The sequence below is a fragment of the Cynocephalus volans genome, chromosome X (genome assembly GCF_027409185.1).
Source record: "Cynocephalus volans isolate mCynVol1 chromosome X, mCynVol1.pri, whole genome shotgun sequence".
Classification (NCBI taxonomy): domain Eukaryota; kingdom Metazoa; phylum Chordata; class Mammalia; order Dermoptera; family Cynocephalidae; genus Cynocephalus; species Cynocephalus volans.
The window spans coordinates 110,378,892-110,386,403 of record NC_084478.1 but is presented as its reverse complement, the minus strand read 5'-3'; positions in this window follow the sequence as shown (position 1 = coordinate 110,386,403).

The following is a 7,512-nucleotide window of genomic DNA, read 5'->3' as shown; positions in this document are numbered from 1 at the left end:
GCTCCCAAATATGAGTGAACACATGTGGTATGTGTTCATATCCCTATGTGCTTTGCTTATTTCACTCAAAATAAGTTACTCCAGGTTCATCCATGTTGTTGCTATTGGGAGTGTTTCATTCTTTTTTACGTCAGGGTAGTATTCCACAGTGTATATATACCCCAGTTTCCTGACCAGTCATCCATTGATGGACATTTCCTTTTGCTCCATATCTTGGCTGTTGCAAACAGAGGTGCTCTGAGGTTTTTCTTTCTTTTTTTTAAAGTCATGAGTGGCTGTTGGATTTTCTCTAATGTTTTTTATGCATCCATTGATATGATCGTGTGGTTTTCCTTCAACAGCCTGTTGTTGTGGTAGATTACATTAATTGATTTTCAAATGTCACATCAGCCTTGCATACCTGGAATAAATTCCACTTGGTCTGGGTGTAGAATTATTTTTACACATTGGTGGATTTGATTTGCCAGTATTTTGTTGAGGATGTTTGCATCTAAGTTCACGAGAGATATTGGTATGTAGTTTTATTTTCTTTTTATGTCTTTGCCTGGTTTTGGTATTTAATGCTGGCTACATAGAATGAGTCAGGAAGGACAGATTAAGCATCCCTAATCCAAAAAATTCAAACCCCAAATGCACCAAAACCTAAAACTTTTTGAGTGCTGACATGACACTCAAAGCAAGTGCTCACTGGAGCATTCCAGATTTTGGATTTTTGAATTAGGGATGTTCAAATTGTATGTGTTCTGCAAATATTCCAAAATATGAAAAAAGAAATCCCAAATCCAAAACACTTCTGGCCCCAAGCATTTTGGATAAAAGATACTCAATCTCTATTCCCTCTGCTTCTTCTATCGTCTGGAAGAGATTGTACAGAATTGGTATAATTTCTTCTATGTTTGGCAGAATACACAATTGAACCCATCTGGGCCTGGTGCTTTCTGCTTCAGAAGGTTATTAATTATAGATTCATTTGAAATAAATGTAGGCTTATTAAGATTGTCTATTCAAAATGAATTTTAAGTTGTGAAATAGACGGGTTTATGATCTTTTATTGTTTTGTGTTTTGTGTATTTAATTGCTTGATTGAGATATATTTACCCATTTAAATTGTACAGTTTAGTGGCTTTTAGGGTATTCACATATATGTGCAATGACCACCCTAGTCAATTTTAGAATATTTTTATTCCCTCAAAAAGAAATCTCTTACCTTTGAGCAATCGCCTCCTATACTCCCATTCCACAAGCCTTAAGCAACTACTGATCTACATCGTCTTGTTAGATTTCCCTATTTGGGACATTTTGTTAGAACAAAATCATATAATACATGATCTTTTGCGACTGGCTTCTTTCACTTAGCATGGTGTTTTCAAAGTTGATCCATGAATAATATTCAATACATATACCACACTTGGTTTATCTGTTAGTTGATGAATGTTGGGATTATTTCCACTTTTGGCTATAATGACTAATGCTGCTATAAATATCCAACTATAATTTTTGTGTGAGCATGTGTTTTCCTTTCTCTTAGGCATAAACATAGAGTGGAATTGTTGGGTCATATGGCAACTCTGTGTTTTTTTCTTTTAGGAAGTTCCATACAGTTGTTCAAAGCGACCAGCAGTGTTTGAGCGTTCTGATTTCCCCACATCCCTGCCAGTACTTGGTATTAAACGATGTTTTCATTTCAGCCACCATGTTGGGTTTGAAGTGGTATCTTATTGTTTTTCATTTGAATTTTCTCAGTGATTAATGATGTTGACCATCTTTTCATACGATTATTGCCTAGTTTTATATCTTCTTCAGAGTAATGTCAATTCAGATCATTTGCCCATTTTTTAATAGTTATTCATCCTTTTATTCTTCACATATTCTAGGTACAAGTCCCTTATAAGATATATGTCTTGTAAATATTTTTCCCATTTTGTAGATTGTATTTTCACTTTATTGACGGTGTTCTTTGAGAGCATGAACCTTTTCACTGTTGGTAAAGTCCTAATTATCTATTTTTTCATTTGTTGCTCATGTTTTTGTTGTCACCATCTGAGAATCCTTTGACAAATCTGAGGTCACAAAGATTTATTCTTATATTTTCTTATAAGAATTTATAGCTTTAGCTCTTACATTTAGTTTTTTTATCCATTTGGTGTTAATTTTTTTATATGATGTGAAGTAAAGTTGCAAGTCCATTTTCTTCCATGTGGCTTTCTAATTGTCCCTAAAAAATTTGTAAAAAAGAATATTCTTTTTCACCACTGAATGGCCTTGGAACCCTTGTCAAATATCAACTGGCTGTATATACTTGTTTTTTTTTCTGCCCTCTCAGCTCCATTTCATTGATTTATATGCATATCCCTATGGTCGAACCACAGTTTCTTGATTACTGTTGCTTTGTGTTAAGTTTTGAAGTAGGGAACTGCAAATCTTCCTGCTCTGTGCTTTCTCAAGATTATTCTGGCTAATCTGGGTCTCTTGCAATTATGTATGCATTTTAAAATAAGCTTGTCAATTTCTACAGAAAAATCTGCTGGGTTTGTGATAGATATTGCATTGAATCTGGAGGTTGACTTGGGGGGTATTGCCATCTTAATAATTTGTCTTCTGATCCATGATCACAGGATGTTTTACCATCTACTTAGATCTTGTTTAATTTCTTTCAAAAATCTTTTATGGTTTTCAGATGTAAAGTTTGCAACCCTTTTGTTAAATTTACTTGTAAACATTTTCCTCTTTTTGGTGCAATTGTAAATGGACTTATTTTCTTAATTTTTATTTTTAAGTATAGTATTTAGAAATCAAGTGTTTAGAGAGACAAATGATTGTTGTATACTGATCTCGTATCTGCCCATTTTGCTGAGCTTGTTTATTAGTTCTAACAGTTTTTTAGTGGATTTCTTCAGATTTTTTATGTACAAGTTTACGTCATCTTTAGATAGAGACAGTTTTACTACTTCCCTTCCATTCCTGATGGCTCTTCTTTTTTTCTTTCTTTCTTTTTTTTAAAAATTTTAACTTATCAATATTCAGTGTAGTTGATTTTCATGTCCCTTTATCAATTCCTCCTTTTCCCTCTTCCCGCTACCCACTCAATCAACATCATATCTGTTCACATGTCCTAACATGTTTAAGGAATTGTAGATTGTTGTACATTCTTCCCCACCGCCCTCCCTCCCATTGATTTGTTTGTATATTTATGGATTTATTTTTATTAACTCCTACAAATAAGTGACAATATGCAGCATTTCTCTTTCTTTGCCTGGCTTATTTCACTTAATATAATTTTCTCTAAGTCAATCCATGGTGCTGTGAACGGTAGTATTTCATTTTTTTTAATAGCAGAGTAGTATTCCACTGTGTAGGTATGCCACATTTTCCTTATCTACTTGTCCGACGATGGGCATTTAGGCTTGTTCCAACTCTTGGCTATTGTAAATAGCACTGCAATAAACATGAGGGTATAGGTATCCTTTGAACATGATGATTTCCACTCCTCTGGGTATATTCCCAGCAGTGGAATAGCTGGGTCATATGGTAGATCTATCTGTAATTGTTTGAGGAATCTCCATACCATTTTCCATAAAGGCTGCACCATTTCACAGTCCCACCAACAGTGTGAGAGTGTTCCTTTTTCTCTGCAACCTCATCAGGATTTATCATTCTCACTCTGGATATTAGCCACCCTAACGGGAATGAGATGATATCTCAAGGTGGTTTGGATTTGCATTTCCCAAATGCTGAGTGATGTTGAGTATATTTCTTGTGAGAGTGGCCTACTAGCAATAAATTTTCTCAGTTTTCGTTTTTTGTGGGAATGTCTTTATTTCACCTTCATTTTTGAGATAGTTTTTCTGGATGTAGTATTATGTGGGTGTAATGTGAGGTTATATAACCAGTAAAACTGGTATAGGTAATTTAAAACACTTAGATCAACTAGGCTCCACCTGAGAATACAAATTCAAAAAATAAAATGTATATTTTTATTATATTCTACATTATCATCAGAGAGAAGACAAATACCTGTTCTTATTCGCCTAAGGATTCACATACGCAAGGATTCTTATTAAAAATGCTTCTGAGGTGAAGTTTATTTGAGAAGGGTTGTTGTTTGAGTGTGTGCTTATGTGTGTATTTATATGTGTGTGTATAGTGGAAGATCAAGCTCTTCTCTGGGAATTCCTGTGTTCCCTTTTGTGAGAATTATGTAAGTATTTTCAGGTGTAATAAATTAAACCGACTACAATATGAATTTGTATGTAAGAAAATTTATTAAATTTATAAATTTTATTATAAAAATTTACCAAATTTATTAAACCCTTTCAGGTGCAGAAAAAATATTATACCTTCATAGCCTTAGGAAAAAATACTTTTTCACTTTCTCACCCATAGACATACAGAGAACTTTGAACTTCAGTTCTACAATCTGAGCAAGGAGTCAAATGCAAATACAGACACAAGTACATATGCAAACAAGCCTTGTGGGGAAAAAAAGGTGAATCATTGTATGGAGATGACTGAGAATGGGTACTGGGTCACTTTAATCATTTTATTTGGAGTTTTCTCCATTCTTCAGGTAATCGTGTCCTTTCCCATTCACTCTGGAATTCCCTCACCCCAAACCACTGAATTAATTAAACAAAAGATACATTTCCAACACACTATTTCACATTCTGAAGGTATCACAGGGTTTCTCTGTTGAGCCTTGTTAGCAAAGCTAGAAAAACAATCACTGAACCGAGAGAGAAGTTTACCAGTCTCTTCCCTGGAGATGAAAATTTTATTCATGAATTCCATCAGAAAACCAGACCAGGCCTTTCAGAATCCAACTTGAAAAAAAAAACTTGAATAAGCCAAACTTACCAGTTTGCAGCCAGTGTTTTGTCACCACTGAGAAAAACAGTCAAAAAAAATATGTATATATATATGTGCCTGAGAGCGTTGAGTAGGCACCATACTCGGAAACATGAAAGCATAGAAATTGAATTTAGTCCTCTACATCTTGCTGAGAATGCCTCATGAGTCATAATAGCTCAGGAATCAGGGAGTTCAGGGAGAAGTGCAAACAATCACAAAGGCAAGCTGCTCATTAAATTTACTAATCAAGTAACTGCTCTCCAATTCAGTGGATGATCAAGAGATGAGCAGATCTTGGTAGGTCCACGAGAGACATCAAACTATAATTTTAAAAAAATCAGTGTCCCAGAGACCTCCAGTTCTGGCCAAGCTAGAGTATGTCCACTCCTCCTAGGTGGTCCCTCTACGTCAAAACACTCTGGATACAACAGAGCAGACAAGCAAATGGAACTCCAGAGTGTGGGAAAGAGGAGGCAGACCGGCTAGTGCACTCAAGACTTGAGTAAGGACACAGCAGTGATTTCTTTTGTTTTTCTTATCTCCTACCAAATGTCCCAGACAGGGCACTACGGAAGTCTCCAACCAAGAACCACCAACACTCACAGACATGAACCTCTAAGTAAAGCCCATTCCCTTACACAAAACAAAAACAAAAGCAAAGACAGAAAAAGGGTGTTCTAAAAACCAAAAACCCTGTTTTTGGCAAATATCCCTCCTCCACTGCAGACAAACTCCAGTGGAAAGCCTCAGCTCTAACTCCTGAGGTTTTAGAGACCAAAAGGGAAGCTGATCTTCTGCCCTAACCAGCCTCTCTGACACCAGTGGTGATGATCCCATTCCCCTGTCAGGGTATTGTCAGTGAGGTCCAGCAACAAGCTGAGCCTTTACCTCCACCCAACATCAATGATCCTGAACAAGGCAGTGCAAGTTGGGACTAGTATGCATTCCATTTATCCCCATCTCTGGTGTCAGTGATGGCCAGTAGAAAGTTGAACCTCCACACCCATCCAACATCAATGAGGTGGTATGAGGTGGGGCTAGTCAACACTCCACCTTCCCTCTTACCACTCCTGTGTGAGCTAGGCCTGATTCAGAGCTGAGCTTCTTTCTTCCTCCACCTCTCATCAGGGTGGAATGAGGTGACAGCAGGCAGGGTAGGTTGACACTCTGCTTTCCCCCTTCTTCCCCTGATGTCCTCAGAGACCAGTGGGGAACTAGGTTTCTGACTCGCACCCTATAGCAACAAATTATTGAGTCAGCAACCCAGTTCCCCCTTTCCGAGTGCCAGCAGGACCTGTGGAGATGGAGCTTACGTTCCCTACGTTGAGGCAACCAATGTGTTGTGAATTGGTGCCCGTCTTTCATTGGAAAGATGTCACTGCAACTGGGGTAACAGTTCATCTCTCACCCTAGCCAACTGCAAAGAGGTAAGGAAACTCAGAAATCCATTTTTTCAGTGTGGTATCAGAACACAAATCTCTGTGTTACACCAAAGACTCACGCCAAAAGTGGAGATTAAACTTAGGATCCAGGGTCTCACAAAGTGGTTTCCAAATATCCAGGATGCAATAGAAATTCACCACACCAAGAACCAAGAAAATGACATGCTGAATAATAAAAGACAACCTACAGATGACAACACTAAAGTGAATAAGATGTTGGAATTATCTGACAAGCTTTGGAAGTGACCTTGAAATAATTCCTCAGCAGGCAATTACAAATTCTCTTGAAATGAGTGACAAAATTGGAAACCTCAGCCAAAAAAAATTGAAGTTATAAAAAAGAAACGAGTGGAAATTACAAAACTCAAAAAATACAAAAACGAAAAAAAAGAAAGAAAGAAATGTTGCCAGATGGGATCAATCGTAGAGTGGAGATGACAGAAGATAGAACCAGTGAAATTGAGGACATGTCATTAGAATGTACCTAATGTAAACAACACAGGAAGAATAGACTGAACAAAAATATCATGGCCTCAGAGAATTGTGGAAACATAACAAAAAAGCTCACATTCATACTGTCTGATTTGTAGAAGGAGAAGAGAGAGAGAGAGAGAGAGAGAGAGGAATAAAAAAAGTATTGGAAGAAATAACGGTTGAAAACTTCCCAGATAAGGCATAATGATTGGAAAGAAAGAAATAAAAATATCCCTATTTTCAGATGACATGCTATATATTCTAAAGACTCTTCAAAAACAAAATTCTAGAACTAGTATGTAAGTTCAGCAAATTGGTGGGATACAAGGTTCACACACACAAATCAATTGCATTTGTATACAGTAACAACGAAACTGTGGAAACTGCAATGTAAAGCACAATACCATTTACAAATGCTCTAGAGAAAATAAAATTGTTGTTTATAAATGTAACAAAACATGTATAGGACCTATATCCTGCACATTCCAAAACACTGATGAAAAAAATCAGAGACCTAAATAAATGTAGACACATATGTGGTTGTGGATTAGAAGACTCGATACAGCAAAGACGTCAATTCTCCCCAAGCAGAGCTATAAGTCTAATGTAATTTCTATCAAAATTCCAGCAAGGTATTTCAGACATAGAGAAGCTTATTCTAAACTTTATATGGAAATACGCAAACCCTAGAATAGCTAGAAACATGCTTGATGAAAAATAATAAAGTGAAAGAAATTACTCCGTTTTA